The following is an 11,494-nucleotide window of genomic DNA, read 5'->3' as shown; positions in this document are numbered from 1 at the left end:
TGGCTGGCCGCCATGGCCAGTGGCCATAGAGAGAGCCCATAGGTGAGAGAGAGAGTAGAAAGGAAGCTAAGAGGAAACAGAGATCGTAAATGGGCAGGGACCTGTCTTTTGAAGGGGTTCTCTGCACCTGCGTGCAGACTTAGTTCCCATGGAAGCTTGGGCTGACCAGGGTACTGCCTGTTCCACCAGGTAACAGGGGCAGGCCAGCATAATGCCTGAACCTTTCACATAGTGTAGCAGAAACCAGAGGTCTAGAACCAGTCCAATAACTCATTGCAATGAACATTTGCAAGTAAAGCTGTTTGGGCAAAAAGTTATTCTGTGTGACACACTGTGACATATCACAGCTTCCATGGTGAGATATTTTATTTATTTGCTTTCTTATATTTTTTTGGTTGTGAGCCTGGCCTTTAACTGCTGAGCCATCTCTCCAGCCCAATTATTTGTTTTCTTTTAGGGGGGAGGTTGCAAAGGTGGGGGCAGATATGGTAAGATGGGGAGATGAGTGGGATTGGGGTACATGATGTGAAATTCCACAAAGAATCAATAAAAGGCTTTTACAAAAGAATATTTTCAGTAAAAGATAGGTTAAGTAATCTGACTTGATTATTACATAATGTGTAGTACATGTCACACTGTTTCTTTTTTATTTTACATATCAAGTCCAGTTCCCCCTCCCTCCCCACCTCCCGCTTCCCCCACCTTCCCACCAGCACACCCCCATCTACTCCTCAGAGAGGGTGAGGCTTCCCATGGACAATCAACAAAGTCTGTCACATCACACTGAGGACCAAGGCCCTCCCCTCTGTATCTAAGCTGAGCAAGGTATCCCTCCATAGGGAATAGGCTCCAAAAAGCAAGTTCATTCACTAGAGATAAATCCTGGTCCCACTGCCAGCAGCCCCATAGACTGTCCAAGCCACACAACTGACACCCACATTCAGAGGGCCTAGTTAGGTCTTAGGCAGGTTTCCTGGCTGTTGGTCTGGAGTCAGTGAGCTCCACTAGCTCAGGTCAGCCCATCTCTTCCACCAACCTGTTCAGGTGGGACCTGTCCTCCAATTGGTGCAGGTGGGGCCTGTGGCTCTGGTGATTGCTCCTCCAGGTGCAGCAGGGCCAAGGTTCCAGTGGTTGCTGATTGGTGGGGCATGGTTGGGGGTGTGGGGAGGCTGCTGACAGGTCTCTGGGGCTTCGGAGGATGGGGGTGGGTCTCAGGATGTGCCCCTGGGGACTAGAGCCTAGAGAGCAGGGCTGTCCAGCCAGGAGCCTAGGCACACTCACCTCCTCCAGGTGCAGGCCCACACTGTATTTCATAAATATGGATCTTTATTACATGCTAGCTACAAAATAAGACAATCTCTTAAAATTAATTTTAAACCCAAGGACTGCATAATGTGAATAAATCTGTAGAATCAGCTACTTAGTTAATTAAATGAATTTTCTTGAGTGGAATAAATTTAGGATAATAAAAGAGACTGCAGAGCTGGGGAATGTAGTTCAGTTGGATGTTGTGGAATAATATTTTTATGTACTGTAAAGATGTGTCTCTACCTAAGGCACCTTCTGATTGGTTTAATAAAATGTTGAATAGCCGATAACTAGGCAGGAGATAATAGGCGGGACTTCCTGGGAGAGGGAGGAAGTAGAGAAGAATCTGAGGCCCCCCAGAGAAACACCATCAGGATATGGAGCAAGTCAGACATACACAATGAAGGAGAGGTAAAAAGCCATGTGGCAGAACATACATTAATAGGTTAAATTATAAGAGCTAGTTGGGAACAAGCCTAAAATAAAAGCCAAGCTTTCATAATTAATAGTAGTCTCCCTGTTACTCTTTGGGGGCTGATAGATAATGAGAAGGACTACAATTGGTAGAGTGTTTGACCAGCATGAAAAAAGCCAGGTGTTCTGTCCACATCACTGCATAAAACCAGTGGGCATATCTGTATTTCTAGCACGGGAGGGGGGGATGGAGGCAGGAAGATTAAGAGTTCAAGGAAGGGAAATACTATGTTACTGGGTGGACAGTTAAGAGGATGAAGGCTGAGGTAGGAGAGGATGGCAACAGGTAAGAGTGCTTACTGCTCTTGCAAAGAACCTGAGTTCAGTTCCCAGCACCCACAAGATGGCTCACGAAGCCTGTAACTCCATATCCAGGGGATTCAATGCCCTCTTCGGGCTTTTGTGGGATCATTCACACCTGTGGTGAATATAAAATCACACACACACACACACACACACACACACACACACACAGGAGATAGAGATAGATAGACAGACAGACAGACAGACAGACAGACAGACAGACAGATAGATGCATGAAGACCAAGACCAAGAATAACATTTGGATTGTGCCCACTTTTTGCCTATTCTGACTAATGCTGCTATGAACATTCATTTACAAGCTTTTATGTAACTGCTATCCTGCTCTGTTTTCATTTCTCTTGGATAGACATCTAGAAATGAAAAGGCCCAGGCCTTTGGGCTCCCCTTTACTTCTGTGTGTGTGAGGCTTCTTAGTTCTGACCTGTTTAGGATACAAATGACTTAGTACTATAGGCTGCATATTAATTCAATAATTATTTGAAATGAATGAATTTCCTAAACATACATAGTTCAATATTAAAGAACCATCACTAACTAGCTCGATTAAAAATCTATCATGGATCTGCATTATCACCTTGTCTGACCTTTAAAGACTTGGATAGTCTATGTAGACAAATGGTGCTAAGAAATACGTTGACTCATTGTGTTTAAAAAACACATATACACCAAGGGTCCCCTACATACCAGAGGCGGTGTTAGGATCAGGGGACTTAAAGAGCAAAAAGATCTAAAACGAGAAGTCATTTTAAGTTCTACTTGCCCATGTGTTCTAAGTTCTACTCATATATTTTATTCTGTACTTTGTGGGTGTCACTATTTGCCAAATATATACCTCAAAGAGTGCAGCCCATCTTATGAACATGAAGTTTTCAGTACCTTCACAAAAAGCTTCAGCTTTTCTGGGGAATTCTAGATTATGAGCCCCTCTACCAATAAGACTTATAAAATACATTCTGATTTTCCACAATATCAAGATTTTTCTGCTTCTACTTCATTTATAAAAGAAATTAAAAACAAAGAATGAAACTTGTAATTTAATGGCTCCTATTAATCACACTTACTTGTGGATTGGGCATTTTTCCATAAACATATGGAAAGTGTTTTTATTGTCTTTACTTCATAGCATGGATTAACATGTCACTAGACTTATTACTGGTTCAAAACATAGTTAGAAAATAGGTTAGCAGGCTTTTCCCCTTTTCCTTTCAATATTGGTGCCTCTTCCCTTGTGATATGCTCTGAAAATCAGTGAAGCAGAGGAGAAATAAAGGCTAATTTAATGTGAGAACCTACTTTCTAATACTGATTTGGGGTCAGGCTGAGCACAGTCTAAAATAAAAATGTCAGAAGCAAGGACAAAGAGTTAATGCAACAGTGAGTTTTTTTTTTATTGTTCCTTCTACTTCATAAGCCCAAACCAGATACATTTATACCTTTTCTGAAGGCCAAACAACTATTCAGTAACACACAAGTTAAAAGTTAAAAAAATAACTAGTAAAATCTTTCCAGAGCCTTTCTTCTCATAGACCAAATACATTTACTTACTACTAGATGGAATCTTTTTCATTCTGTCATGTAATGTTTTCTCCCCTGTGAACAAAAGAGAGAACTTTGGAGGAAAGGAATTCTTTTGAAAATAACCATTATTTTCTTTTAAGTAGCTTTTTCAAGATAAAAGTATCATAGGCTTGTTTAAAGCCTTTTTCTTTACAGAATGACTACTCATTTGGTTAAGGATAGATAATTTATTCTGTTTCTTAAAGTTTACCAAATATTGAGGAAGGCCTAGTCTATCTTTAAAGAGATTCACTTCCCTCCTAGTCACAACTGCCTCCACCTCCTCCCTTGACTCCCCTTTCTCTTTCTCCTCCTAAGAGGTAACACCAAGTACACACACACACACACACACACACACACACACACACACACCAAAACAAAAACATGTGCTAGTTCTGAAGGAAAAATGGACCAAAACCACTCGGAACCACTGTTTCACTTGCTGTCTTAAAGTCAATATAAATGGTTTGGTGACTTAGGATCATCTTGGTACTATGTAATATGTTAATGGAGAAAACACTGTGGCACGAAGTGATGGGTGGTTCCTGGAGGTAAGTAACTGAGGACTTGCCAGCATCTGGGCTGCTTTCTAGGCCACAGCTGCATACTCTGCAGTCTACACCTGGAATTAAAACCAGAAGGGTATGGGGGGGGGGAAGCCCAGCTGGTGACAAGTTGTGAGTTCAAAGCAGCTATTGTCTTCCATTGTCCCCAGTGCCCCACAGAGCACCTGGTAAAACAGGAAACTACATATTTAGTATGAGCTTAGTCCAGCACTAATTAACTAAGCCCCACACCCTTAGTCTGGCTTCTCTGGGCTGTTCCCACCTAACTGATCCTTATTGTGAAACACGGACCTCAAGTGCCTTATCTGGGTTAACTCAACACATAGATTCATCTTAGCCTATACCCACTATTAGAAGGTAGCAGTGCTTAAAATCTGGTAGCAGTGCTTAAAATTAAAAAGTAATAAATGGGAAATGAAAGCAAGTAGTTGATTATCTTAAGTCTGGGTACACTAACATAGGACAGGAAGTGAGAAAAGTTGCAGGTTTCACTTGATTGGTGACCGAATTAAGCAAAATTGAATACTTGGGTTAGTGATAATATTTACTGAGGTCTGCAAAAATATTCAAGTTTTCTATCCTCTGTTTCTCATCAGAAAAGGGCAGGCCTCAATTTGGAGAAGTCTTAAGAAGGCTATACTGAAATACATAGAACTACTCATAGCCTAGAGATTATTAGCATGGAAATTGCTAGGTTATTGCTAGTCTGTATGCTCATTGTATATTATTTTCAACAATCTATTGAAATGTAACCTTCTCCTACATAACTGCAAATGTATCATAAGAGGGAATCATCTATCTGTAAATACATAGGTTAATAAGCTAGATAAGTATAAATAAAGAAATGTGTAATATTTTTAGGTTACATATCTGTGAAAGATTTGAGATTGAGTTTCAGATACCACAGAACTTCATTCACGTTGTGAAATTCTAATCTAAATAAGGCATTTCTCACAGAAGCTTCGAAATAATTGATTTCTTAAAAAATGTGATCTTTTAAAACATGGATTCCTGAATTCTTGTGTAAAGTTGAGCTTCATGTAAGCACAGCGGCATATGCCTGCAATCCCAGCACTGGGGAGGGGATGAAGGATCTTGAGATCAGTAGAGTTTGGCTATAGAGTGAGATCCCATCACACAACCACAATAAAATAGCTTCACTTTCCTCCTCTGACACCTGGATTTAATTTCTGCTATAATAATAGAAAAAGGTAGCAAGGCATTTCTCAAGGTTCCAGGTCCAATGTGTCAACCCTAGCAAGTTAGGGTAGCAGTCTTATTGATGGGGGCAGGAAGTGGGGCTGGATGTCCTGCTTTGAGGAAAACCCCTGACTCTATGTGATTCACAGGAAAATAATGTATAAGAAATGAATGTCTGTGGGATTCCAGATAATATTGACAATGCTACCATCAGAGACAGCACAGCTGCATTTCCATGTGAAGTAAAGTAGTAGTAACTATTTTTGCTTTTTTTTTTTTTAAACTCACACTACCTCAGCCCAGATTTTTGTTTTTTGTTTTGTTTCATTTTGGGCTGTTTGTTTGCTTGTTTTGTTTTGCTGGGGTTTGTAACTCTTAAGTATGGTCATGCTATTTCATCCAAGTACCCTCTAGTCAACAGGTGACTAACCGGCCAACTTTTTTAATTCCAGACATAGGACAACAAATATAGAGACTCCATTTGTGGTATTTTCTCTTGGCCACACAGGATGCCCTGAGTCTGGACTCAGGAAGTGCCTTCCTTTTCTAAACTCCATAACAAGTTATTCTCTTTCCAGTTTTTTTGTTTGCATACCAGCCCTACTTTGACATCTCATGTAGGCTATTGAGTGTCTGTAGGTTATCATTTCTTCTGGCCATTCTTGGAGTCCCAAGAACTCATGATCCAATAAGTGCTGAACACCTCTTCCAGTTAGAGGTACAAAAGATAAACAAATACTCATCTTCAAAGATCTTATCTTGTCTGTGAAAATAAAAACAACATGGAGAGCTCAAAGATAATTTAGACTTTGGGTATGCCTAAGAGTGGGTTTTGAACCACTCAGAGCAAAAACTCAAAGGGCTGATGCTGCCTGTCTTAGTTGGGGTTTCTATTGCTGTGAAGAGACCACGAACCCAGCAACTCTTAAAAAAGGAAAACATTTAATTGAGGTGTGGCTTTCAGGTTCAGAGGTTTAGTCCAATTATCATCATGGTAGGACATGATGGTATGTAGGCAGACATGGTTCTGAAGAGGTAGCTGAGGGTTCTACAGGCAACAGGAAGTGAACTGAGACACTGGGTGTGACTTGAGCATATATGAGACCTCAAAGCCCTCTTGTACAGCGACACTCTTCTTCCAACAAGGCCACACCCCACTCCAACAAAGCCACACCTCCTTGTAGTGCCATTCCCTTTGGCGACCATTTTCTTTCAAACCATACTACCATTTGGAATGTCTGGTGGTATTTAGGGACAAGTGTCATGGATTTTATAAAATCATCAAAAAGGACTAGGTGTTTATTCTTCTACCACACAGGTTTAACATATAACTAGGAAAGATGTTGTGGTAACTATGTAGACAATATCAATTTCTGTTTACTGATATTTCTCATGGCCAATGGTAGACCATCATACCAGATAAAAAGAAGTTAGCTCAAAGATAGAACACATTCTATAGGTTGGTATCAGCTATGCTGTCAGACCACTGAAGGGTAATGTGGAGAAGCTATTAACAAAAACATTCAATGATCACTGTGATAGTCATGGGTGATTGAAGTTTATGCCTAGAAGAAAATTGGCAATAGCTGTATTCCAACAAGATGACACTTATTTTGTGGCTAAGCATGGTATCAGGATGAACCAGTATATTTTCCTGGCTTGGTGATCATGTTCTTCTTTTGGTAATGCTCAAGTGAGGTTTGAAAGCACTTTCATGTCCCGTAACTCAATGACCAAGTGGGTTGTCAAGCCGAGGATCAGTGGCATCATTCTCTCCACAAACACACAACTTGGATGTTAACAGTACAACTGCATGTCAACCCTGCTTTTTCTGAATCCTGCTTTCCTTGTTACATCCTGCTTTCTTTAGTAGGAGGGGACCTGTGGGTGGGTTTCTCAGCAGATGAATTTAGAATTTAGTCCACGTCTGCAGCCGTGTACTGCTGACAAAAACTGTTTCTATTTGTAGGACTTCCCTGGAGTAAGCTGCTGTGCTAGTTTTGGGCTTTCTTCAGACTCAGTCTATAATACTGTCTTGACTGCAAAGTCCTCTGGCTTCCCTGCATGGGCATTTCAAGGGTAAAGTTACACATGGCTACTTTTATGGTGGATTATCATTTCTTTTTATTGGCTATGTGCATGTATTTAGTATGTGTATATGTATATATATTTGCATATGTATAGGTACATTTTTTCATGGCACATATGTGTGTACATACATGTCAAGGCCCAAAGGTGACACTGAGTATCTTCTGTCGTGTTCCTCTTTATTTACTAGGCAGGGTTTCTCACTGTATTGAGAACTCACCAATTCCAGTTAGTCTAGCCAGTTAGCATGCCTCTGGAGTGCTGAAGTTATAGGTTGCCACACCTGCCAGGCTTTTATGTGGGCTTGGGGGAATCAGAACTCAGGTCTTCATGCTTTTACATGAAGGGTTTTAGCCACTCAACTATCTCCCCAGCCCTGGTCCTCATCGTTTGGAGTTACCTTTGGAATTTGTTTTCTGGATTCGCATTGTCCAATAGAATATAACATGAGACTGAATTTTTAATCAATTTAAAAAGTAAAAACGGGGGTGGGGGTGGGGGATGGGGAGTCATTTCAATTGTGAAATCTAATCTATCCAAAGTATTGTAATTTCATCATGTAATCAACATGAATTATTGAGGGGTTTTTGTTGTTGTTTTTTTAAACTAAGTATTCAAATCTCACTGTGTATTTTACAACTACTTCACATCTTTGTTGGAACTATCTGCATTTTAGGTGCCTAAATGGCTGGTGGCTCCTGGATTGGAGACACAGGTCTAGAAAAATTCTTCCCATGAAAAAAAATATAACAAAGAAGCAGGAACTCCCCTCCCGACCCATGTTCATAAAGGAGAAGATGTCAGTCTAGCATCCATCACAGTCAGCATCACCACATATCAACTGTACATCATTAAGAACCTCTTTTAGCAAAAGCACTTTCTTGTGATATACCAGCTTCCAGAGCTTGCTAAATGCTGTACAATACTATGTGCACACACTGAAACAGAAAACCGATCTGAACAGCTAAAACGTTTGCATGCTCAGAAAATATGCTTATGAGATCTACAAAGATGTGCAGACAAAAGAATAAGTCCTTTTGAGTCTAGAGAACTACATTATATAAATATAAGTAAGACATGGTCTCTCACTGAAATGTGGGGTTGGGGAGGGAAGACCTGATAAAGCAGGTATCAGGCTTGTGTCTACTGTGTGATGAGTATGAAAATGAGCCACCTGTTCCTTTCAGCTATGACCAAGTATTCTTTGGGAAACCCACATTACAACTCCATTGTTTCCCAGTTAGGAGCTCATAAAGTAATCCCTTCTCCTCCTTCACCAGTTATATTATTATCATGGACTAATTTATTGAAATTGTTTGACAGGTGGAATCAAAGGTCCTTGGAAAACGGAACGAATTGTTTTTATGGGGGAAAGGAGAAACAACAGATATGAAAAGGTGTAGATTCTTCTGCTGTGGCAAGTTGGGGGTTTTCCTGAGGAGGAAGAAAAAAACAAACAGCATGAAACATCAGACACTACATTTCCAAGACCAGCCAATTGTGTGTCTTCCAGGAAGTAACTCAACCTGCATGTCTTTAGCTTCCCATGGGCTAAAAACAAAGATTCCTTAATAGGAATTGATGAAATGATACACTTAAAGAGCTTAGAAACAACGGCTGGGACACAACATGCACCCACGAGATGTCCATGGTTAACAGCTATTTTGCTCTTATTTGTTCTTATAAAGATTCACAAGGCTTCAGGCAAAGGCTGTTGGATCAAGCAATAGGGAAAAGCAGCAGGCAGATAATAATGAGTATGGCATCCCTCTCTGGAAGGCAAAACTGTGGTGAAGAAACGACAGGGATTTATTTGCCTAGGGGCTCAGAGGCTGTTCCTAAAATGGGGGGGGTCCTATAAGGAAATGGTAATTGAGGTCCCCAAAAGTAAGTGCATTGTACGGTTACAGGCTGGGGCTGCAATGGAGACTGAAGCTAACCTGCTTTCTCCTGGTCTTGAGCTGTGCACCTGCCACACGGATAGAACTAACACAGAGTTGGTAAAACTCAATAGCATGACTCAGAAAATGCATGCAGGCTGAACTCCGTAGAATCTTTGTTAGCATTACAAGGATTACTGTTAGTAGCAGGTCTTCAGCAGGAGCAGACAGACCCTGTTTAGGATGTTATGATATATTTTGGCGCGCTCTCATATCCTGGCACAGTGCCTGGCCTGGCACCCAGATGACACTCGGGTAACATTTGTGGAATGAATACGTGAAATCTGGTTTTGGGGTCGGGGGCAGGGAAGGAGTGGGTAGGATGACTTTGCCTGAGATCCAAGCACTTCTTCCAAAAGCCAAAGCCCTAAGCACTTTGGAGCCTGGAGCCCAGACACTACTTGGTGGTGGGTTGAAACTCACTTCACCTCAGATGCAGGGGTTGAAATCTAGGAGATCGCCTCCACTGGTCGCAAGCATCTCAGTGTGAACAGCACTCTCTCTCTGAAATCCTTACTTTTCTGGCTTGCGGTTTATTTACTTAAGCGTTCCAGGAGCAAAGGGGCTGCTAGAAACTGGGTCAGGGCCGAGGTCGCGGTTCGTATTTCTTTTCTGCTTCACGATGGCAGCATCGGCGAGTCACAACACGGTTCCTTTATTTGTTCAACGGAGAGAATTGCGTTTCTTTTACTCCCCACCATGAGAAGAAAGACAAGACATAGCTCGGATTCACAAAAAAGGCTCTCACACGATAAGCCCGCGTCCCCAATAGCAAGAACCACTCCATTCCCAGACTTAAGTTTTTCAAACAGACACTAGCAGGATTTAATAAAGAACTAGAACAGATTTAATAATGACAAACTAGCTTCTTTAATCCTTGACCACAAACACTAGCGTTTTTGTGCCTCGGATTTCTGAAATTCTTGGCTTCAGGACACAGTGCGCGCGGGGGTGGGTTAATAGCGTGTAAAAACTTCCCAAAGCAGTAATCCGAGCTCTTCCCCTCTCTCCGGCCCCTAGTGACACCTGGATTTTATGAAAGCCAAGATACGACAGTCAGAGAAGAATGGTTTATACGGATGACTGTGGGTCGGGTTTTCCAAACCTGGCGAGTAGGATGTTCAGACACAGGTTCGCAGCCCCGGCGGTCCCGCTGTATGCCCCTCCCCCGTCTCCGCGCGCGTCTATTTAGAACCCAGCCCCGGAGCCTAGGGGCTTCTGGGACCTGTAGTCCTTCCCTGCAGCCCCAGGCGCCGGCACGACCTGGGACTGGGACTACATTGCCCAGGGAGCTTCCTGGCCTATATAAGCGATCGGGAGCTGCTTCAAAGTGCAGTAACCATGTGGATGTTCTGCTGAAGCGGTTCCTCAAGCCTGCTGGGGTGGGAGGAGAGGAGGAGGAGGTGGTGGTGGCGGTGGAGGAGGAGGCAGGGGGTGGAGAGAAAGAAAGCGCACGCCGAGAGGAGGTGTGGGTGTTTCTCTCCCATCCTAACGGAACGAGCTCCCTCTTCGCGGACATGGGATTGCCCAGCGGCTGCTAACCCCTCTCCTGGTCCTGCTCCCCTAAACCGGCGTGGCTCCCCGGTCACCAAGGTAGCTGCTGGGGCCGGGCAGAGGGCGCGGGGAGTTGGCACTGGCTCCCGTGCACAGAAGTTTTTGCCCTGATCTCTGGGAGTTCTTGGTGGCTTTGCATGCATTTGGCGTGTATTTTGGGGTTTCTTTCCCTGCGAGCAATTTCGGAGGTCTGATTTTTTTTCAGGTTTAAGCAATCCCAAATGTCCTCCACTCTAGTGACCGGCTTCAACCCCCTTCCCCGTGCTGAAATGGCATTCCCCCAAGTTGGAAACTGTTGGAGTGGCTGCAGGAAATAGTCCCCCCCCCCCGGGGAGGGGCAGTTGTGGGGGTGTCATATGAGTTTGTTCAAGGAAATAATCTTTCTAAATATGTAGCTAGTCCTGTTGCGCCGCATGGCTGGTAGAATAATGCATGCGTGGGGGCCCCTGTGGGGAGGGTTAAAAAAAAAAAAGGAAGAAAACT

At 42.7% G+C, this 11,494-nt stretch overlaps 1 protein-coding gene and 1 long non-coding RNA gene across 13 annotated transcripts in view; one reads left to right on the top strand and one right to left on the bottom strand.

The window, feature by feature from the left end:
* Positions 1-8,882: 8,882 nt before the first annotated feature.
* LOC113836244 lies at positions 8,883-10,615 on the bottom strand. Its single transcript, XR_003487605.2, has 2 exons — positions 9,881-10,615; positions 8,883-8,951 (listed from the first exon to the last, which is right to left on the bottom strand). It is a non-coding gene; the product is annotated as an uncharacterized LOC113836244 (long non-coding RNA).
* Positions 10,616-10,873: 258 nt separating this feature from the next.
* Positions 10,874-11,494, top strand: part of Itpr1 (inositol 1,4,5-trisphosphate receptor type 1) — a 342,412-nt gene continuing 341,791 nt past the window's right edge. For 9 of the 12 annotated variants that reach the window (XM_027429028.2, XM_035448436.1, XM_035448434.1 and 6 more), the window contains exon 1: positions 10,875-11,050. The gene's annotated coding sequence lies outside the window, so the exon portion shown is untranslated. Of the gene's footprint in view, positions 11,051-11,494 lie in introns of all 12 variants that reach the window. The other 3 variants (XM_035448428.1, XM_035448429.1, XM_035448427.1) reach the window with 1 other exon arrangement.

Source organism: Cricetulus griseus, chromosome 8, assembly GCF_003668045.3.
Source record: "Cricetulus griseus strain 17A/GY chromosome 8, alternate assembly CriGri-PICRH-1.0, whole genome shotgun sequence".
NCBI classification, from domain to species: domain Eukaryota; kingdom Metazoa; phylum Chordata; class Mammalia; order Rodentia; family Cricetidae; genus Cricetulus; species Cricetulus griseus.
This window is presented reverse-complemented; position numbering and strand designations above follow the sequence as displayed.